Source organism: Artibeus jamaicensis, unplaced genomic scaffold (genome assembly GCF_021234435.1).
Source record: "Artibeus jamaicensis isolate MK-2021 breed Jamaican fruit bat unplaced genomic scaffold, CSHL_Jam_final scaffold_847, whole genome shotgun sequence".
In the NCBI taxonomy this organism is placed as follows: Eukaryota; Metazoa; Chordata; class Mammalia; order Chiroptera; family Phyllostomidae; genus Artibeus; species Artibeus jamaicensis.
In genome coordinates this window covers 17,718,787-17,741,981 of record NW_026522057.1, presented here as the reverse complement: position 1 = coordinate 17,741,981, position 23,195 = coordinate 17,718,787, and the positions used below count along the sequence as shown (strand labels likewise).

The 23,195-nt window shown below is 44.6% G+C and overlaps 1 protein-coding gene across 3 annotated transcripts in view; it reads right to left on the bottom strand.

Annotated features, from left to right (window-relative positions):
- Positions 1–23,195, bottom strand: part of LUZP1 (leucine zipper protein 1) — an 83,371-nt gene that overhangs the window by 18,634 nt on the left and 41,542 nt on the right. For all 3 annotated transcript variants that reach the window (XM_037135995.2, XM_037135994.2, XM_053660210.1), the window contains exon 2: positions 5,554–5,659. The gene's annotated coding sequence lies outside the window, so the exon portion shown is untranslated. The remainder of the gene's footprint in view (positions 1–5,553; positions 5,660–23,195) is intronic.

Below are 23,195 nucleotides of genomic sequence, written 5' to 3'. Positions count from 1 at the left end.
TGGAATGGCCAGACAGCACACATGCTCACTCAGCAGCGTCTACCACCCCCACTAAGTACAGTGAAGTCGCCATTGTTCACGCACGCGCATTCCAGTCCACTCAGCCTGGGCTGCCACGTTCCATCCATGCCACACAAACCATTCTCATTATATCAACGATGGATGGACTTCTTACAGACCTGGTAGAGTGTTATTTATCTCTGACCTTTTGGCCCTAAGTTTAGCCAGAGAAAGAAATGCTTTCTTTCCTCCAGGACCACCCACAAAGTACCTCCCACATTTCTTATTCATTATGTTTGCCCAGGTATCCAGCCAGGGATAAATAAATTCATTTATTCAGTAGACATCTATGATGCACACAACATTTCACCAAGTGTTAGAGAGAGATCCTTAAGATCTAACCCTTGCCTTTAAGGAATCAGAAAGAACCAATTATAAAACAACAATAAAGAAGCCTCCCTGACCATCTAAACTAGTATAGTACCCACCCCTGGATCCCTCTTTTTACCCTGTTTTTGGTCGGAGTATTTTACTGCCCAGAAGAAGTGATTAATTGTGCCCAAGGGTGGGGTCTGGGAAGGAAACCGTTTATAGTAAACCTCAGAAATCAGAGAAAAGTGAAAAGAAGGAAGAGTAGTCCCATCCTTGATGCGGGCACCTCCCCGCCACACACGCGCACCAGTGTCTAGCTCAGCTCCGGTTCACACTGGAAAGCACAGCGCCAACTGTCTCTCATTTGGGGTTCTTTCTGCCCAAGTTCCTGAGCCCAGTTTCAAGTGGCCCTATCCAGCATTTTGGGGGCCAGCTCTTCTTGTAATGGGCCAGGAAGCTCGGAAACAGAACATAATCAGACTCACCCCACCCCATCCCCCAACAGCTGCTGTGATTCACTTCCTGTTCCAAATGGTCCTTTAAAGTGGGGGGTCGGAAAACTTACTGTAAAGTCGGACAGTATTCATATAAACATACGACGTAGTTTTTTAGTAAATGTTTTAGTCTTTGTAAAACTTAAGGTTTCTGTCCCAACTTCTCAACTCTGCCACTGCAGTGTGAAGCGCCATACACAATATATAAGCAAATGGCATACTACGTTTCAATTAAATTTTACCTACCAAAACAGGCAGTGGGCCTGTGGATCAGCTTGCCAACCCCTGATCTATTGGGTTGGCAAAAAAGCCCATTATGGGTTTTTTTTTGGGGGGGTGTAAAATAAAATACACATATTTCATTTTCACCAGTAACTTTATTGATTTGGATATTTTGAGTATGTTGGCTGTCTCCTGCTATAGGCTTCTAGTGGGTAGAGGCCAAGGGTGATGCTACATCTTCCAATGCATACATAGGACAGCCCCACAGCAAAGAATTATTTGGCCAAAGTGTCAATAACACCAAGAAACTTCACGAACCACTTGACATGTTCAATCAGTCACAGCACCTTCTCCATACACTGCATGAATCTTTTTTTTTGCGCTTCAGTTGCGTTTTTACCTTTCTTGAAATAATAAAGCATAATACATATGTTGCATTATTTTCTTTCATTTTGATTATTAAAATGGCTGCACAAAAATTCACTAACTTTGACAAGTTTTTTTTTTAATGCACACTGATACGACAGCTGTCACAATGCAATCTAACAAAATTGCTTCAAATGAAGTTAAAGACAACTAAAGCATTACTAGAGCCGTCTTCTGGGAAAAAAAATCCCTTGATGGACTTTTTGGCCAAACCAGTAAAAGAAAATGGGAGAACTATTTTTAAGCAGCTTCCTCCTGACTATTTCTAATTACCTGTCTTAAAACCTCAGGCTCTTGCCCTGACTGGTGTGGCTCAGTTAGGCATCATTGCACAAAGCAAAAGGTAGCTGGTTCGATTCCTGGTCGGAGCACACGCCTGGGATGCAGGTTTGGTCCCCAGTCAGGGCATGTGCGAGAGGCAGCCAATCAGGTCTCTCTCTCTCACATCAATATTTCTTTCCCTCTTCCTCCCTCTCTTCTTCCTCTCTCTAAAAATAAATAAAAATCTTTAAAAAAAAACGCAGCACCTTTTCAGTATTTCTATTTAATTACTAAGTATAACACCTCCAATAAGGAGTTAATATCCAAAATATATAAAGATCATACGACTCAACAACATAAACAAGCAATCCCACTTAACAAAAGGTTGCATGTCCGACTTCTGGTCAGGGCACATGCTTAGGTTGCCAGTCCAGTCACCGGGCCAGCCACATGTGTCCCGTCTGGGCAAAATCAGGAGGCAAACAATCAACGCTTCTGTCTCACATCAATGTTTCTCTCCCTTCCTCTCTCTCTAAAAAGCAATTTATAAAATGTCCTTGGGTGAGGGTTAAAAAAAAAAGGGCAGAGGACCTGAACAGACACTTCTCCCAAGACTTAAAAACGGCTAACAGAGGTACAAAAAGATGCACAACCGCACTAGCTATTAGGGAAATGCGAATCAAAACCACAATGAGATAGCACCTCGCACCTGTTAGAATGGCTACCATCAACGAGGCAGGTGTATAACAAGTATCAGAGAGGTTGTGGAGAAAAGGGAACCCTCATTCACTGCTGGTGGGAATGTAAACTGGTACAGCCACTATGCAAATAGTCTGGTGGTTCCTCAAATCATTCAGAATAGCCCTGGCTGGTGTGACTCAGTGGACTGAGTGCCAGCCTGTGAACCAAAGGGTTGCTGGTTCAATTCCCAGTCAGGGCACATGCCTGGGTTGTGGGCCAGGTGCCGAACGTGTGAAGAAACCACATATTGATGTTTCTCTCCCTCTCTTTCTGCCCCCCTTCCCCCTCTCTAAAAATAAATAAATAAAATCTTTAAAAAATTTTTTTAAATTTAAGAGTAGAATTACCACATGACCCAACAACCCCTTTTTGGGTTTCTAACAGAAAAATTTCAAAACATTTATTCATAAAGGTATATGGACCCCTACGTTCACTGCAGCATTACTCCCAGTGGCCAAGGCGTGAAAACAACGACATGTCCTCTGATGGAGGGTTGAGTAAAGATGTGGTCCATATACACAATACTCAACCATAAAAAAAGATGCAATACTGCCATTTATGACAACATGGATGGATCTTGGGAATATCGTGCTAAGGGAAATAAGTCAGACACAAAAAAGTGAAGAACTGTATGATTTCATTCCTATGTGGGAAATAAAACTGAAAGCAACAAGGAAACAAAAAGACACAGTTTTAGACTTTTACCAGGGATCACTGTCAAGTTCCCGATGAAAGCCTCAAACCCATGTGACCTGGACATACATTAACTCCAGATACATCCAACACCTCTGCAGGGGAACTGGAATCCAACTCTGCCCTTAAAATACATCCAGAATCCATTACTCGCCGGCTACCCACCGCTACCACCCGCTGGTCTGAGCTCCCACCCTAGTTTCAGCCACATGACCCCTCCCTGGACGACTTACTCACCACTGCGAAAGCTTCCTGTTCTCCCTGCTTCCGCCACTGCCTGCCTTTCCCCACCCTCCACAGTCCATGCTCCCAAAGCGACCAGAATAAGACTTTAAACTCTAAGTCAAAACACGTCACTCCCCTGTTCTCCATTCTCCAGTGGCTCCCACCTCGCTTCAGAACGCACTGCAAAGGTCTGGCGCTGGCCCTGAGGCGAGGTGGGGTTTGGGTCCCTCACTGCTCCGCTCTCCTCTCCCACTGCCCTTCCCTCCTCCCCCACGCCGGCACACTGGCCTCCCTGTGGGCTCTCGGCTGTGACAAGTCGCACCCACGCCCCAGGGCTTTTTCACTTGCTGTTCTCTCTACCTAGCATGCCGTTCTCCCAGATACCTCCCAGGCTGGATTCCTCGCTTCTTTCAGACCTAGGCTTAAAATATCGCCTCATCAGAGGCCTTTCTCTGATCACCCGATATAAAGGAGCACCCTCGGCGCCCCAGCACAGTCCCCTTACCCTGCTTTTGTGCTTCTGAGCACGTTCACCTACCGGACATTATTCATCTCTGTGCCTGTCTGTTTGTTTATATCTATTTATTCACTTATTTATAGCTATTTCTTCCCATTAGAATAGGATCCTTGAGAGCAAGGACTTTTTCCATTTTGTTTAATGCCGTATGCCTATTTCCAAGAACTGTGGTCAGTTTCACCATCAGAACATAAGCTCCGGGATACAGCATAATAATCCATGCATAATAGGAATGCGGAGTAAGGTTGATGAAAATGATTATTCCTCTCCCGCAATTCACCGAGAATGTTTAAAAACACTGGTGCTCCAGTGGAAAGAGACTAAAGTATCATCAGAAAGATCAATGAACAAAGGAGCACTGGCTGTCACTCCACCTAACCACCCTGCGGTAGGAAAAATGCTCCGGGGAAAGGAAGAGAACAAGACTCCCAAACCAATTAACAGGGCAAGAGCTGGCCTAAAACTTCCCACTCCCTCGTGAGAGGCTGTGGAATGCTACCCCTGACCACGCCCTCTCACAGCAGGGGCGACCCCGGGAGTGCAGGTGTCGCTCACTAAGCTTCCTCTCCTATGTCCAATCACTCCTACGCCGAGCCCCAGTTCCCAGACCCTTTCTCTGCTTGCCAGATCACTCCACCTTCCCAGAAGCTTTCTCCATCAACCAGCTACCACTGCACTGGCTACCAAGACCCCTGTGTCCACTCTCCAGTGGCCCCCATCTTGTTTGGAATAAAATGCAACTCTTGCCCTGGAGCTAAGACCCTTTGCACACTCACTGCTCAAGTTTCTTTTATTTCATTAGTACGCTCCATGGCCGTGGTCGATATCAACCAATAAAATACTGGCACACAGAACCCTAGGGAAAGGAGCTAGTTATCCAGTGAAGTTTTTTTTTTACTTTGCTTTGCTTTTTAAGGTTAAGTCAGTCACTGTCTCAACCAAAAATTAATTTTCTCTGCCCTGGCTGGTGTAGCTTAGTGGATTGAGCGTGGGCTGTGAACCAAAGGGTTGCCAGTTCCATTCCCAGTCAGGGCTCGTGCCTGGGCTGTGGGCCAGGTCCCCAGTAGGGGGCACTCAAGAGGCAACCACACATTGGTGTCTCTCTCCCTCTCTTTCCACCTCCCTTCCCCTTGCTCTAAAAATAAATAAAATCTTTTTTTAAAAAATTAACTTTCTCGAGAGATGTTAAAAGTACAATGAAAATAATCTAGGTTTGAAACCTAGTCCTACCATTTACTGCCTATGTGAATTCGGAGAAGTTATTTAACCTCTCCACGCTCATCCCCTCATGGTGATAATAACAGCACTTACCTGGCGGTGAGATAACATATGTCGTAAAGGGCTGGGCCTGGCACACAGTAAGCACTCGATAAACAGTGGCCAGGCCTATTGAAGGCTGGCAACTTCGTGCAAGAGTTTTCCTTTGTTAGACTGGCTGGCTGATTAAACGAGAAACCATGTGAAGTACTCAGCATAGTATATGGTTCATAATGGTCGTAAACGACTAGTGACTTTCCTCCCTCTCTCCTAATGGTGAGAAAATTGCAGGCTTCATAAACTACCCAATTCTATCAGTGTGGTTTCACTGCACAACATACTTACCATTTAGGTACTTTAAGCTTTCAGTCGATGCTTCTGGCCGCTCCCCTCGATTGGTTCTTGTCCTGGAAAGTCACTCACTATCTTTCAATGGCAGTTGCCTCTTGACCTGTACAGAATGAAAAAAGGAAGGAAGAGATGGGTAAAACGCGAATCGCACCAAGGCTGAGCAAGCTGAGCCAAAGGCCCGTCCCGAAGGCTGTCGCAGACAGTGTGGTGTCAGGAAAGGGACCAGGCAGAATCCCAGTCCAGCTGCTGCCTGCTCTGGAGGAAGCTGGCTGTCTCTTTCCCAGGGGCAAGGGACTTCCCCTTTCTCTCAGATAACACAGCCCCAGCGTAGACCACACTGCCTTTCCTTAAATTAACAGACCCACGCATTCCTCAACGGCCTAAAAATTCATATGGCATCTTCCAGCTGGGAAGCATCTCAGAAATCAACTCGTTAAATGCCCTGGTCTTAAGAAAGGAACTAAAGGTTGGAAAGGGTGAGTCACACAATTGCTTAAAACTAAAGCCAGGAATCTACTAAAAATAAGATGTTCTAGAAGGTGGGTAAGAACAAACATCAGTTGGTTATCTACCACAGCCCTCGTAATATGTTATGTTTTATAAGCCAATAACATGATAATGCTGCTCCCTTATAGATAATCTAAATTACAAGAAGTCAAGTGACTTGTCCAAGGTCTTACAGCTCGCTAGTAAGTGGCAGTCAGGATTTAAACTCAAGTCTATCTGGCCTCAAAAGCCACTTCACCATGCTGTGTCTCATTGGGTTGCCTTCTGGACTGGGTCCTCAAAAGGACCCTACACAATCCAGTACTGATTAAAACTAAAAATAGAGCTTCTCTGTCTGCAAACGTACCCTTCAGTTTTATAACGAGCCTTCTCTCTACAAGAGAGTTGAAAAGCCTACTAACCCATTTAATCTTACCCGTAAAATAAGTTGCTGAAGGTAGAAGGTCTGGGTCAAATTTTGGTCAACAATGGAACAGAACTCAGAGCCCAGAAATAAAACGGCAGGTACATGGGGGCGAATAATTTTTGACAAAGGAGCCAAAAACACACAATGGAGAAAAGAAAGCCTCTTCAATAAACAGTGCTGGAGAATTGGAAACCCATGTGCAAAAGAATGAAACCAGATTATAGTTTGTCCTCCTGTATAAAAATTCTTCCAAAATGGATCAAAGGCCTAAATATAAGATCTGAAACAATAGAGTATGTAGAAGAAAACACAGACACTACACTTATGGACCTGGGTCAGAGAGAACTTTTTAGAAATTTGACCCCAAAGACAAGGGAAGTAAAGGCAAAAATAAATGAGTGGGACTGTATTCAACTAAAAAGCTTCTGCGGCGCAGAAGAAACAGACAACAAAACGAAAAGGCAACCAACTGAATGTGAGATGAGATTTGCAAACCACAGCTCCAACAACCGGTGCACATCCAAAACACATAAAGAACTCTTACGAGCCCTGACTGGTGTGGTTCAGTGGGGTTGACAGACATCTCACAAACTGAACAGTCGCTGGTTTGATTCCCAGTCAGGGCACATGTCTGGGTCGAGGGCCAGGTCCCTGGTTGGGGGCGTGAGAGAGGCAACAGATCGATGTTTCTCTGGCAGGTCAATGTTTCTGTCCATCTCTTTCTCCCTCCCTTCCCCTCTCTCTAAAAACAGATGATAGACAGACAGACATAATTTATTAAAAAAAGAACTTATACAACAACAACAAACAATCCAATTAAAAAATGGGCAAAGGACCTGAGTAGACACCTCTCCCAAGAAGATGTACAAATGGCCGTCAGATATATGAAAAGATGTTCAACTTCACTAGCTATTACAGAAATGCAAATCCAAACTACGGTAAGATACCACCTCACACCTGTTAGAATGGCTATTATCAACAAGACAGGTAAGAACAAGCGTTGGAGAGGTTGTGGAGAAAAGGGAACCCCCACTCACTGCTGCTGGGAATGTAAACTGGTACAGCCACTATGGGAAAAAGTATGGAGGTTCCTCAAAAAAAAAAAAAAAACAATTATCATATGACCCAGCAATCTCTCTTCTGGGTATCTACCCGAAAAACTCAAAAACATTTGCAAAGATTTCTACACCCCTATGTTCACTGCAGCATTATTCACAGTGGCTAAGACATGGAGACAACCCCAGTGTCCTTCGATAGAGGACTGGACAAAGAAGACATGGTGTGTGTGTGTGTGTGTGTGTGTGTGTATATTACAGAATACTGTTCAGCCATAAGATGAAATACTGCCATTTGCAGCAACAATAGATGGACCTTGAGAATATCAGGCTGAGTGAAATGTCAGAACCAACCACATGAATCCGCGCATATGTGGGATATAAAACTGAAACTCACAAGACACAGGCAGACAACAGTATGGTAATTACCAGAAGGAAGGGGAATGGGGGGGGAGGGTGGCACAGTAAAAGGTAAAGGAGGTCAAGGGCATAATGACGGAAGATGATTTGACTTTGGGCGGTGGGTACAAATGCAACACACAGATCACGTACCAGAGAAATGTATACTTGAAACCTCTATGACCCTATTAACCAATGTCACCCCAATAAATTTGTTTTTTATATCCTCACCCAAGGACCTGGTCCTTGATTTTAGAGAGAGAAATATCGATGTCAAAGAGCATCATCAATCGGCTGCCTCTCGAACATGCCCTGATCAGGGATCTAACCCACAACCTAGGTGTGTACCCTGACCAGGGATCAAACCTACAACCTTTGGTATATGGGACGCCTCTCTAACTAACTGAGCCACCCTGCAAGGGCCATCCCAGTAAATTTAATAAAATAAAAATATATATGGTTAGCATTAAAAAAAATTCTGTTTATCCTAGTTTTGAGGAAGAATGGAAAGACAGCTAAGCTAGTGATAAAACTAAAGCTTCTGTAAGTGTTCTTCCACTCAAACTATCCCCCCTCCCAGTCCATCGCAACTGGCCATTCCTCCCTCCCACGGCCGGCAGACCACCTCTGCCTTCCCTGCCGGGCCCTGTGATCTGATGTCCGCACTTTCACTGCCGATACCATGACGTGCACACAGCAGGGTCTATCCCTACCTCCATCCCCCAAGAGAGCTGGAAGGCTGGAATTAAGACGGAGAAATAACAAAAGCATAGCTTTCTAATGGCTTTTTTAAAAAGATGAGAGCCTGAAGCCTCAAGCCAGTAATACCTGAAGGAAAAGGAATGATTGATAAGCAATGCAAACAGCTAGGGGAAAAAGTAGAAAAAAGGAACTGTACCAGGGGCGGCACCTGAGGGATGTCCTGGGTCAGTGTGGGAGAAGCTTTGGCTCTCTCTCCCTTCCACCCACTTTTTTGTTTTAATTATTTTATTGTTGTTCAATTACAGTTGTCTGTATTTTCTCCCCACCCACTCCAAACCTGCCTCCCTCCCTTGCTTCTTCCACCCTCCCCCTTGGTTTTGTCCAAGGGGGACAAACACTTTTTAAAAATATATATTTTACTGATTATGTTACTACAGTTGTCCATTTCTCCCCTTTACTCCCCTCCACCCTACACATTCCCTCCCACCTGCACCCCTCCCTTTAGTTCATGTCCATGGGTCATACATATAAGTCTTTGGCTTCTACACTTCCTATACTATTCTTACCCTCCCCCTGTCTATTTTCTACCTACTATTTATGCTACTTATTCTCTGTACCTTTTCTCCCTCTCTCCCCCTCCCACTCGCTCATTGATAACCCTCCATGTGATCTCCGTTTCTGCCACACACACTTTTAAAAGGACTTTTCTAAGTAGAATAAGTGTGACTGCTATTCAAACAGCTTCAGAACTGGCCCACAGGTTGCCTGTCCCACCCTCACCCATCATCTGACTCTTTCCCCCTCTCCACTGACCTCTCTCTCTCTCTCTCACACACTCGCGCGTGCGCGCACACACACACACACACACACACACACACACACACACACACACACACTGCTCTGCAGACTAGAGCTTCCCCCGCATACAAATTCTGACCTCTCAGGTGGACACATAAGTCTGACCTATCTCCACGAAAGACTCTGCAGCCCTAACAGTGAAAGTGCACTTGTACTGACAGGTACTGCCCCCACCGCCTACTGCCGAATTTGCTAGCATATTCGTAGGGCCTAGGAGGCTATTCTCTTCAAATAGGAGGGAATGCACAGCCAAAAACCAAGCAAACAGGAACTCCCATGGTCCTGATGTGTTTGCAACTGTCTACATTCTCTCCTATTTCTTAGGGGTGGGAGCAAGCAGCAAATGGTTTCTTTCCTTTGCTTCTGAATGTCTTTTACTTCTTGCATCCTCAGCGAACTAGCCTTCTGTCCCCAGAAACAAGAGGATGACTGTAAACACTCTTGTGCTGCCCCTTCAGAGAGATTTCCACCCTGACAGATCCACCCACATCACTTCCCTCGGGCATCTTTTCTGTGCTTCGTGTTACTATCGGTGGTGACAGTGGTGAGCATGTGTCTGTCTGTGTAGAAAGAGAGATGAAAGGCCCCTTACAGACTACGGTGAGTCCAGCTGCCTCATTTTCCAGAGGAGACAGTGAGTCCCAGAGAGAAAAAGAGACTGACTCGTCCAAACTTGCAAAGCAAGTTGAAGTGAATATGGCTGAGTCCACCTGAGATCATTAACAAGCCACACTGAAGAAATCCAGCGGCCCAGCCCTGGCAGGTGGCTCAGTTGGTCGGAGTGCTGTCCCGTACATCAAACGGTTGCGGGTTGATCCCCGGTCAGAGCACGTACCTAGGCTGCAAATTTGATCCTCAGTAAGGGCACATACGTGAGGGGACCAATCAATGTTTCTCTCTCACATCGATGTTTCTCTTACCCCACACCCATTCCTCTCTCTAAAATCAATAAGCACGTCTTCCAGTGAGGATTAAATTTTTAAAAATTCAGCTAATATTTTTTTAAAATAGAGCCCAGGCTGGTGGCTCAGTAGGTTGGGCATCATCCCACACACTGAGTGGTTGCCAGTTCACTTCCTGGTCAAGACCCGTGCCTGGGTTGTGGGTTTGATCCCCAGTTGGAGTGCGTGCAGGGGGCGGATGGTCAATGTCTCTCTCTCTTACTTGATGTTTCTCTCTCTCTCCTTCTCCCTCCCCTCCCCTCTCTCTAAAACCAAAAATAAAAAAAGAAATACATCAGCTCATCCTCATTTGACTGCTAAAGATTAAAGTTTTCTTAACTATGTATTAATTTTGTCCCCAAAACACTTTGATAAGGTAACAAGGCTAGTAGGTAATTCAGCTTCCAGTATAATCTTCCCACAGATAACTGTAAGCCCTGAATAAAAAATGTTAAACTATCTGAAGTGAGCAAAGGCGGGCAGATTTGGGATAGGTGAAAATTAGAAGAAGGAACTAGCAGGAGATGAATTTCCCATTTTTAGAGCTTTGACCTAAGGCTCTTTGTCCAGCCACAGTTACAATTAAGAAAACAAACAAACCCCAGGCTTTCTGTCCGTGGGAACCGAAGACAGAGCGGCCACCGCCAGTAAGAGAGAGCCACGAGTGGAGAGTCCCAGGTTCTGTGTGTAAACTCTGCTCCGATCTCTAGCTGGCCCCTGAACCATGTGGCACAGGGTAGAATCCAAGGATCTTAGCAAAGGACAAAAGAGCCAGACAGAAATTTGAACTGCCACCTACCACAGGTAAGAGAGTTTGCCGTTTCAACCAAATTAACTGCCTATGAAAATGAAAGCACCAACAGAAGCTAGAGTCTCCACGATCTGACATTCACCTTCACTTATGGTCAGGATAGAACTCAAATTCCATAAAGAACTAGAAAGTAAACCTTTCTGCAAGGGGAAAGACAATCAATCAGCAGAGGGCCATTCCGAGATGGCCCAGATGCTGGAATTATCAGACAAGGATATTAAAACAGCTATCATACTAAGCAGAGAAACTGAACATTGTTTAATGTGGCAACTTTATGTTTTTCTGTTTTATTAAATTTATTGGGGTGACATTAGTTAATAAGATTGTATAGGTTTCAAGTGTACATTTTCAAAGTGGCCATTTTTAGAACAGAAAAGCAGTATCTCAAATTTTTTTAATTCACTGAATGAGCTTAATAACAGAATGGAGTTGATAGAAAGAAGAATCAGTGACTCTTGAAGACAGATCAATAGAAATTATCGAAACTGAAATGACTCTGGAGTCATGTGCCGTCTCCAGAACCACCGGCCCCTCAGACCCTTCAGCTGAGCAAACACAAGGACGACTTCACTGTCATTGGAAAAACTGATCTCAGGGAGAACCCAAGTGACTCGGGATGACAGAGAAATCACCACCTACGATTCTGTTGGCCTGGCCGCCTCTTATCTGCTAATTAACCTCGGGAGGTCACCCAGATATAAGCAGTAAGAAAGGTAAGGATGGAAAATGCGGGGGTAGGATGAAAATTTAAATCTGAAATAACCACAATACCCAAAGTCCTAGAAATCAAATCTAGTGCCCTACTGTGTGTACTGAGAAACAGGAAGCGGCTGTTTTCCCCCTAGAATGGCTGAGGTAGCATCCTTAGGACTGCTCAGAAAAAAAGCCAGAAGGATTTTCAATCTTTTTCCGCCCTATGCGCTCTCTTACCCAAAAGCCAATCTGGTAAACAGGCAGGATGGGGTGGGAATGATCAATCGCTGTTGGGAACCGCTCTGCACGGTGTCAGGAATTGTAACTACCCCCTCCATGGCTAAGACTGAGTGAGTGACCTCCAGAATGCAAGCCACAAGGAGACAAAGCTTGTCTCTGGTAGCAAACGCTGCCTCTGCTTCATCCCCTTCCCCCAACACTTGGTCAGTTAGTCAGAGACAGGCAGGACCCCTCAGAGGAGGGGCAGCCTAAGCCAGACACGATCACTTGGGAGGCCATCATGGAAGGACTCGGGGGACTGCAACAAAGAGGGAGTGATGGACCCTCGCCCCCCAGCTATTCTGACATAGCCGGAGTCCCCATGTCCTCTGGGAGAAGCGCTTCCTGGCTCTAATCCACTTAACCCTGAAAACTTGTAATGGGGGAGGCGGTGCAGCCTCTTGCCGGCTAGAGCGGATCGGGGTGATCGGGCATAAGAAAGAATTCACAAAGTCCTGTGAAGTCTGCTTTGCTAAGAGTACTTTCATTCATATGATAAGGGTCCAAGCAGGAAATGAGTATGTCTCCCAAAGTTTCTGCAACTCCCTTACCTGACAGACACTGACTCAGACTAAGCCCTCAGGTTTCTTCGAAATGTCATCTACTGTTTGATCCTTGCTGCCTGTATTCCTATGTATTACAACCCAAAAAAGCCATTGAGGAAGGGGCTCTTGGCCTTTCTCCTCTGAGAGACTGGCCACCTCTCCTCCCCAAGCAGATCATGTCTTGGTAGTGTTACTTTCATCTGTGGTGGTCAGGGGGACTTGCTGGCAAAGTTGCCCCCACAAATCAGTGCTGTGGGTCTGGGGCTGACGAGTGCCAGCAACTTGGTGACCCACTGTCACCTAGGTTGGTAAAAGCGGCTACTCTGAATGCCATCCTTGACCAGCTTCCCACAGCCAAGTTACTTCATGTAACTTGGCTGTTCAGGACAGTCTAGGAGAAAGTGGAGGAAGAGGCATGAGCTGCAGAAGACATGTCGATTTCTGTAACCTTTTCTCTCACCTCCCGCATCCCACCCACCCGCCCACAAAGGAGGAGAATCCAGAATCCAGAGCAAGGGCTCTTCTCTGACTACAGTGGGAAATGGAAGAAGAGGCGTCCCCAAGTGCAATAAAAAACGGTGAGGCAGTAGTTCTGCCACTAACATACTGTCGGACCTCAGAAAAAGTCTTTTTTTACACTCTCTGGGTCTCAGTGTCATCAGGTGAACAAAGTCAGATGAAATGACATCCAAGATCCTTTCCAATAACAACATGTGTGACGCCTTGAGCTTCTAGTCAAGAGAACAGAGTATATAACCACAGCCACATCAAAATTACAACTAAACTATCTACAAAACAACCAACGATGAGAACTGCCTAAAATGTAGCTGAACAGAAGTCCCGTAACTAAAGACACACAGAAGACGCCACATTGAGACCTGCAGGAGGGGCGGAGACAGAGAACCGGTTGGTCCCACACCCACGTGTGGGCGCTGAAAACTGGGAGGGATATCTGGGCTGTAGCTCCAAAGGTCCTCCCTGAAGAGCGAGGGGTCCCAGCCCCAGACTGGACTCCCCAGCCAAGGTTCCAGAGCCAGGAAGAGAAGTCCCCTTCACTTCCGGCTGTGAAAAGCAGCAGAGATTGTGGCTGAGTGCGAAGGAAGGCTTCTGGAGTCCCAGGTGTTCCTCTTAAAGGGCCTGTACTCAGACTTCCTCAGACTCACTCCCTTTGAGCTTCAGCTCCAGTGCAGCAGCTCCAAAGGCATCAGGAACTGAACTGTCTGGCTCTGGGACAAGGGCTGGAGGGGCAGCTTTCTCACAGACAGAAGAGCTGGCAGAAGCCACTTGTTCCTTTGCTGAGTCCTCCCAACACAGAGCCAGCACGCAGGGATCAGAGCTGAGTCTCCATCAACCTGGCTAACACTGTTCGCCCTGCCCTGGTGATTCCCTGAGACACCACCCCATCTAAACAATATTTACCCAAAGAGATCCACACCAAGACACATCATAATGAAAATGGCAAAGGTTAAAGACAAAGAGAGAATATTAAAAAGCAGCAAGAGAAAAGCAGTTAGTTATCTAGAATGGAGCTCCCACAAGACTGTCAGCTGATTCCTCAATAGAAACTTTGCAGGCCAAAAGGCACTGGCAACAAATATTCAAAGTGATGCAAAACAAGGACCTGCAACTGAGAATACGCTACTCAGCCAAGCTGTCATTTAGAAATAAAGGACACAGAAGAGGTTCCCAGACAAGACGAAGCTAAAGGAGTTCATCACCACTGCACCAGTATCATATGAGATGTTAAAGAGCCGTTTTTCCAAAGGTAAAAAAATAATAATAATAAATATGAACAATAAAATGGTAATAAACACATCTTATCAACAATTACTTTCAATGTAGATGAATAAAACGCTCTAATCAAAAGACAAAGGTGGCTGAATGGATAAGAAAACAGGACCTTTAACATGTGTTATCTACATGAGACGCCCTTCAGACTGAAAGACACGCATAGGCTGAAAGTGAAGGAATGGAAAAGGATATCTCACGACATGCAAACAAACAAAAAAAGCTGGGTAGCACTACTTACACCAGACAAAACATACTTTAAAACAGTCTGTAACAAGAGACCAAGGAAGGACCCAGCGATTCCGCTTCTGGTATTTATCCAAAGAAACCCACACACTAAACCACAAACATCCATATATTCAGTGCAGCATTACTGACAGTAGTCTAGATACCGAAGCAACTTAAGTGATAAAGAAGTAGTGCATATATACAATGAAGCATGACTCGGTCATTACGAAGGATGGGAGCTCGCATCGGCCACAACACGGACGGCCCCAGCAGGTGCCGTACTGAAGAAATAAGTCAGACAGAGAAAGACAAATACCATGATTACACTAATATGTGGAATCTGAAAAAACAAAATAAACAAAAAAGCGGAATATAAAAGAACATTCTGATGGTTGCCAGAGGGGAAGGAGTTTGGGGCATGAGTGGAAAATGTGAAGGGATTAAGAAGTACAAATTGGCCCTGACTGGTGCGGTTCAGTTGGCTGGGTGTCGTCCTACAAAGAGAAAAGTCACCAGTTCAATTCCCAGTCAGGGCACATGCAAGAGGTAACTGACTGATGTTTCTCTCCCTCTCTTTCTTCCTCCATTCCCCTCTCTCTAAAAAATAAATAATAGTAATAAAAAGAAGTACAAATTAGTAGTTACAAAATAGTCACAGGAATGTGAAGGACAACACTGGGAATACAGTCGATGATATTGTCATAACTATGTACGGGGTCATATGGGTGCTAGTTTTTTCGGGGTGATCACGTCATAAGTTATATAAATGTAATAATATTGTATATCAACTGTACTTGACAAAATAAAAAATTACTTTAAAAAAACAATATGCATGACATCTTTACCCATGTTATCTCCATCTGCCTTTAAAGAAACTGTAAATAATAGGTCTCGAAAGGCAGGCGAGGAAACAGTACGTTTGATTACCCTTAGAATATCTCACATGTATACAACTATTCAAATTTCTTAAAGAATAAATTAATTTAAAAGTATCAGTCATTTCAAATTTATGTTAAAAGCAAATTCCAATATCTATCTATGATGGAGGACTGCTAAAATGACATTTTTCTGCTCTTAAGTCTGCCAGAATAATTTTGTTTTAAGCTTTATTTTATTTAACTGTGAACTTCATCTTTTCGTTAGTGTTCTTTAGAGAAATAGGGGGAGAGAGAGAAAGAGAGAAACATCAGTGTGTTGTTCCGCTTGTCTATACATGCATTGGTTGACTCTTGTATGTGCCCTAACCGGGGCTAGAACTTGCAGCCTTGGGTGTATCAGGACAACACTCCAACCAACTGAGCTACCTGTCCAGGGCCCCAGGATAAGTTTTTTATCCGTGTAACTTTTAGGATGAAAAGGCAGATACACTTATCCTCCCCATGCTCCTCACCCACCATATGACGGATGAACAAACAGACTAAGAGACTTGTGAACCTTTCAGGAAACTAGAAATAGATACAGGACTGGGATCCAGTAATTCCACCCCTAAACTTCAGGGGTTTTTTCACCTCATGAAAGAAACTTTACTTTCCTAAAGAAACCTTACCTGACAAAGAACCAAGAGTATAAGCATAAGTAAGACTGAAATTGGAAAGAAAGGATTTAAGAACTTTCAAGCACTTTGGAAGCACTACTAATAAACAACTGGTAAGACCAGCTTGCAATGGAAGGATCTATTTAAAAGCGGGCCCTCAAGGACCGCCACCCAGTTCTGCTTGTTTCTCTTTCCTAACACGTAGTCTACAATGAGAGGCTAGGCTTCTCTGCAATTGGGCCATGTTTGTGGGGTTTAGCAAAAGAACCAGGAAGAAAAGCGTGGGTAACTCACCTGCTCTAGGAAAGCTGGCTGAATCAGAGAAGCATGCCAGCTCCCTTTAACCTCTGGAAGTCTCTCACTAGGATAGCACGGTGCCACAAGGGTAAAAGCAGGCAATGTCAAATATAATTAAACAGCAAGTCACAGCAATTAGCCTTAGGAGAGAAAGGAACCAAAAGTGCTTTTATTACCTAATGTAGTCTCCACAGTAACCCTATCAGGTAAAGAATACTGTGTCCACTTTATAAATGAGGAAGAAATAAAGGCTCGAAGTCATATAGCTAGCTGATAAGTGGCAGCTGATAAGTTGATTTTCACCTGGGTATTTGTGCCCCTAATTTTCCTTTCTCCTCACCATCATACCACCTCTCTAAGGAATTATCTCTCAAATCTTACCCTCAAGAAAGCCAGTCCTGAGCCACAGCTCCAACATCACAAACCTAACATAAGATGATGGGTAGTTTACCCATTAGCTCATTCATTCATTCACTTACTCACTCACTCATTCATTCAAATATCAACCTCTGAGTTTAAACACTGGAGATAAGGCAGTGAGCAGATGCCCTGGCTGGTGTGGCTCAGTGGATAAAGAGTGCCAGCCTGTGAACCAAAGTCCACCATTGTGATTCCCAGTCAGGACGCAGGCCTGCGTTGCACGCCAGGTCCCCAATAGGGGGAGTACTAGAGGCAACCACACATTGATATTTCTTTCTTTCTCTTTCCCTTCCCCTAAAATAAATAAATAAAGTTTACAAAAATAAATAAAACACCTGGCTGGTGTAGCTCAATGGACTGAGCATGGGCCTGTGAACCAAAAGATCGTGGTTCGATTCCCCATCAGGGCACATGCTTGGGTTGCAGACCAGTTCCCAGCAGAGCATGCACCAGAAGCAACCATACATTGATATTTCTCTCCTCCTCTCCTTCCCTTCCCTTCTAAAGATAGATAGATAGATAGATAGATAGATAGATAATAAAACAGTAAGTAAAAAGACCTGCCTTCATGGTATTTGCTGTATAGTGCAACAGAAAAATACTGATGAAAGATCATACTATTAAATTTGAATTGTATGAAATACAATGAAAAGAAACTGACCTCCCACCAGTGGTGAGGACGCTCCGAAGAGAAGAGGAAGCGTGCTGAGTTGAGGAACTCCAGGCCATCTGTGTGACCACAGCAGGGAGGTCAACGGGACGCGGGAGGAGACACACGGGGACAGCCATACCATGCAAGCCCTTGGAGGCCAACACAGATTTGGGCCTTTATCCAAAAAACTATAGGAAGTCAGGCAGATATTAAGGCTAAAATGTGTACTTTCAAAAAGATCACTTTGGGTTCAGTATGGACAATATATGGAAAGAGGTAAAAATGATGACGAGATCAGTAAAGAGTCCAGTTCTGTGGTCCAGGAAAGATGATGGAAATGACAGCTACCAATGCTGGGTGCGTGCAGGGCACGTGCTACGTACCAGGCACCAAGCACCATCCTAGGTACTTTATATGAATTAATCTTTTTTTTCTCAATCCTCATCTGAGGATAAATTTCTGTTGACTTTAGAGAGAGAGAGAGACAAACATTGATGTGAGAGAGAAACTGCCTCATGTCCACACCCTGACCAGGGATCAAACCTATAGCCCAGGCATGTGCCCTGACCAGAGACCAAACCCCAACTTTTTGGTGTATATGACGATGCTCCAAACAACTGAGCCACCCCTACAGGGCCATGAATTAATTTTTATGACAACTCTGCAACAGGTATTTTCCCCATGTTAAAAGTAAAAAACGTGCCCTGGCTGGTGTAGCTCAATGGATTGAGCGCGGGCCTGAGAACCAAAGAATCGTGGTTTGATCCCCAGTCAGGGCACATGCCTGGGTTGCAGGCCAGTTCCCAGCAGGGGATGTACCAGAGGCAACCATACATTGATGTTTCTCTTCCTCTCTCCTTCCCTTCCCCTCTAAAGATCAATAAATAAAATCTAATAAATAAATAAATAAAGTAATTTAATGGAAGTGTTGATTCATGCCCTCACCTCCGCGTTCTCACTTTCTTCACAATCAGGACCTTGTAAACACCTTTAACTCCCTTACCTTCCCCACCCCTTCTTCATATTCAACCAGTAAAACTTCAGCCCTTGGTAAACCAAACTGACGATCTCTCCAGGCCTACACCACAGCAGCTAAGTTACAAACTAAGCTGTGTCTCTAAACAAAATACAACTACCCTGACTGGATATTTTTCTTTTTTTTTATAAGAATTTATTTCAGCCAAACTGATCACATATGCCGGGGAGCAAGATTTCAAATGCTCTTCATTGAGCCCCAGCTGGTGTGGCTCAGTTGGCTGGGCGTCATTCTGCAAACCAAAAGGTCGCTGGTTTGATTCCCAGTCAGAGCATATGCTGGGTTGCAGGTTCGGTCCCCTGGGGCACATACAGAAGGCAACCAATTGATGTTTTTTCTCTCAAATAGATGTTTCTTGCTCTCTCTTTTTTCCTCCCTTCTCCTCTCTCTAAAACAAAATATTATTTTAGATGTTCTTCATTGACTAGTATTCTAAATGTACCACCACAAATTTCAAACGGGTCCCTCGATGCTGCCGGCAATCCAGCTACATTTCCCCTGGTTGGTTCGCCTCCCTACTGTCCAGAATGACTCCTTCACACCTTTCTCTCAAAAACCTCTGGTCCTTCTTACTTAATAACTCTGTCACCAAGAAGCAACATTCACACCGCCGACTTCCTAACTCCAAATTCAACAATGTTAACGGCATTCTGCTTTTCCTACTGTTAGAATGAAGGCCTTCTCGGCATGTAAAATACAACCTTCTTATCTCTAATGGATCCAATTCCATTAGAATTATCCCCACTCTCTCTTACATCATCATTTTTCTCTCTTTAGAGACTCATGCCCCTCAGCATACAAATATCCCACTTGAAGTGTGGTCCACAAACCAGCACTGGCTCACACGCCATTAGAAGTACAGAAATTGAGATTACGCATTTAGACATTTTTGTAGCAAGATGACATTGTTACGACATCCAAGCAGATGAACAGTGAACCTATAAAACATGGTCTAAACCAGTCAGGATGTTGATAAACTCACAGTGAGTCACGGAAAGAGTTCGCGACGTGCAAGTCAGACGCAGCAGTACCACGCGTAGGTCCCAGACAGATTAGGAAAAAACCAGTCCTGCCTCACAGGCGGCGTGAGAAGCCGCCCTCCAGAACAGTGCTTCTCAAACTTGAATGTGCTTACGAATCAGCTGGGGATCTCATTAAAATGCAGGTTCTGATCCAGTAGGTTTGGGGTGGGGCCTGAGAGTCTGCATTTCGAAAAAATTCCCAGTTGATCCAGAGGCCACATCTGAGAATCAACATTCTAGAATTTCCCATCTTAAAAAAAAAAAGGCGAGGGGTGCAAAAAGAATAAACTCCCTCTTGATCTTAGGTCTCCTTCCAGGTACTTCAGCCCCAACATCTCTGCTTCTCTTTACAGCAAAACGTCCTGAAAAAAGTTGCCTACACTCATCATGTTTTTACTTCTTATTCCCTCAGTGCACCCCCGTCAGGCTCCTACCCTCAACATTCCACTAAAACCGTTCATTAGAGTCTTGATACTGCCAAATTCCGTGGTCGCTCCTTTGACCTCTAAAGAGAGTCGCTGTTATTTCTACCCCTAGGAAGAAGTTTCTTTCCATTTCATGGCCTCCAGAGAACTTCCCTTTCTCTCTGTCTACACTCCCTTTCCTCTCTGCCTGCTGCCCAGGCAGCACCCGCGGTCTCAGAAGCCAGGGAATCTGGGTTCTCGCTGTAATTCAGGAACATACCAGCGTAGGTGATTAAACATCACAACCTCAGTTTCTTCTAGTGTATTTAGAGATTATAATATCTAAACGTGATGGAACTGACATAAGGATTTATATGAAAACCTACATTAAGTGCCTCAGAACATAAGGCCTGACGTGAAACATATTCTATAAATGTTAATTCAGTTTTCTTCTCCATCACCATTCTTTTTTTTTTTAAATAATTTTAAGATTTTTTATTTATTTATCTTTAGAGGGGAAGGGAAGGAGAGAGGGAGAGAAACATCAATGTATGGTTGCCTTTCGTGCATCCCCTGCTGGGAAGTAGCCTGCAGGGAACCGGCCTGCAACCCCGGCATGTGCCCTGACTGGGAATCGAACTGCGATTGTCTGGTTCGCAGGCCCGTGCTCAATCCACTGAGCTACACCAGCCAGGGCTCCATCACCATTCTGATTAAGCCTTACATTCCCTGCACATTTGTATTTTATTGCACTTCCCCCATCTAAGTACCAGGAAGCCCTTGAGAAAGAAATCTGGAGAAATTAGCTTGCCCAGTTCCAGCAGAAATTTTTTTTTTAATGCTAAAAGAAATGGGTGGGTGGGTAGGTGGTCCCAGAGGTGTAACCCAGCAGCATCTGAAAAGGCAGGGACGCTGCTACGGGCCGGGAGAAATGGTCAGGCCCCCTGCCAGGTTCTATGCCTCCCCCCATTCGAGTTCCATCCTGTGGCCACAGCTTTATCTCTTTATCTCATTCTTTGAGTAAGTCATGCTTAACAACCAGTCTCAAGTCAATGTCTTTAGTCGTAGAAACAACCCGACACTCACACTCACACGCACACTGGGCAGCACAAAGAGCAATGGAATCCTGAGTCCCGGTCTCGTCTCTCCAATGTACTGGTGCTGTGACCCTTGTAAAATGACTGTCACTCTGAGAAGTTTCCTCATTTGGGAGGCAGAAATGACAATACGCCTCGGCTACAATAATGTAGAGAATAATGCGTGTGGAAGTACTTTGTATGCCAAAAACATGATTAATGTTATGTTATAGGTACACACACAGCCCACCCGTGGCCAGTTCAGGGGCCAGTTTTACTGAGCCAAGTCCTCAGTCCTGGGGTTCTACTCTATGCTAAGCTCTGAGGCGACCTGTTTCCAACTCAAGTCCTCCTGTCCCTGAAGCTAAAAATTTTGTATCCTTTCTTGTTTCACTTGATTCCCTTTTCTTTTTATGTTAAAGATTTTATCTATTTATTTTTAGAAAGAACGGAAGGAAGGCATAAAGGGAGGCAAGAAAACATCAATGTGTGGTTGCCTCTCATGTGCCCCCAGCCGGGGACCTGGCCTGCAACCCAGGCATGGTCCCCACACCACCTAACATGGAGATTTGTTCACAGCAAGTACTCATGAAGTATTGGTTAAACTGACTCAATGCTAATTTCTTATTTTTTTGCACTTACTGTCCATACCACACGTCTACAGCAGGGGTATCAAACTCATTTTCACCGCGGGGCTTCCAAGGGCCAAAATAATCTTAGCACTGTATAAATGTAACTACTCCTTAACTGTTAAGGAAGTAAAATTACATTCGGCCCTTTTGAAGGCAACTGTGAGGTTGATGTGGCCCCGGTAAAAATGAGTTTGACACCCCTGGTCTGCAGTGTTCTGTAAGAAAGGAATGTCAACAGGGAAGAAGTCTTATCTTCCCGTCAGAGTCTGATTTTTAGGTTAAAGATTCAACCTTTGGCCCAGGCTGGTGTGGCTCAGCTGGTGGGAGCACCATTCCATAACCAAAGTATTGTGGGATTCAATTCCCAGTCAGGGTACATACCTAGGTTGTGGGGCCAATCCTGGGTCAGGTGCATATGATCCCCAGTTTAGGCACATATGGGAGGCAATCAATCAATGTTCCTCTCTCACACTGATGTTTCTCTCTCTCTCCTCTACCCTCTTTCTTCACTTAACAAAAAAAGCAATGAAAAACTTGCCCTCAGGTGAGGATTGTAAAAACTATTAAAAAAAAAAAAAAGAATCAATCTTTGAAGTTCCTACTAAACAAGATTTGCACAATAAAGTGAAACAGGCAAATACAAACTTAGTAACTATTCCCATATTGTTCCTTGGGGTATATACAGCCATTGCTACTGCCGCATCCTCCTCCTACTATACAAGACGTCCACAGTCTGCCCTGGCTGGTGTGGCTCAGTGGACTGAGTGCCCGCCTGCGAACCAAAAGGTCACCAAGTTCGATGCCCAGACAGGGCACGTGCCTGGGTTGCAGGCCAGGTCGCCGGTAGGGGGCGTGTCAGAGGCATCCACACACTGATGCTTCTCTCCCTCTCCTTCTACCTCCCTTGCCCTCTCTCTAAAAATAAATATACTTTTTTAAAAGTCCATGATCTAATCTGACCTGATAGCTTCAATCACCCTGAAATTATTTATATTCTATGACCTACCCCCCTTCGCCTTCTCTTTAAGAATATTCCTGAGATACACACTCTGAGAGTTTTAAACTCTGGCTGTATATGAGAAAAACCTTGGGCACTTTCACAAATACCACTACTATCAGACAACTAACCCAATTTCTATAGTGAGTCAAACACACCTAGTACAACCACAAGACTGTTTATCGGCATCTACCCAAAGCTGAACATATGACTCAGCAATCCTAGTCTCCCAAGAGATGAGTGTGTGTGTCCACCAAAAGACATATACGTGACTAAGAATGTACACGGGAGCTTTGTCACAAGTCGTAACTGTCCCAATTGCCCATCAACAGTGAGTAAATAATTGTGGTACAT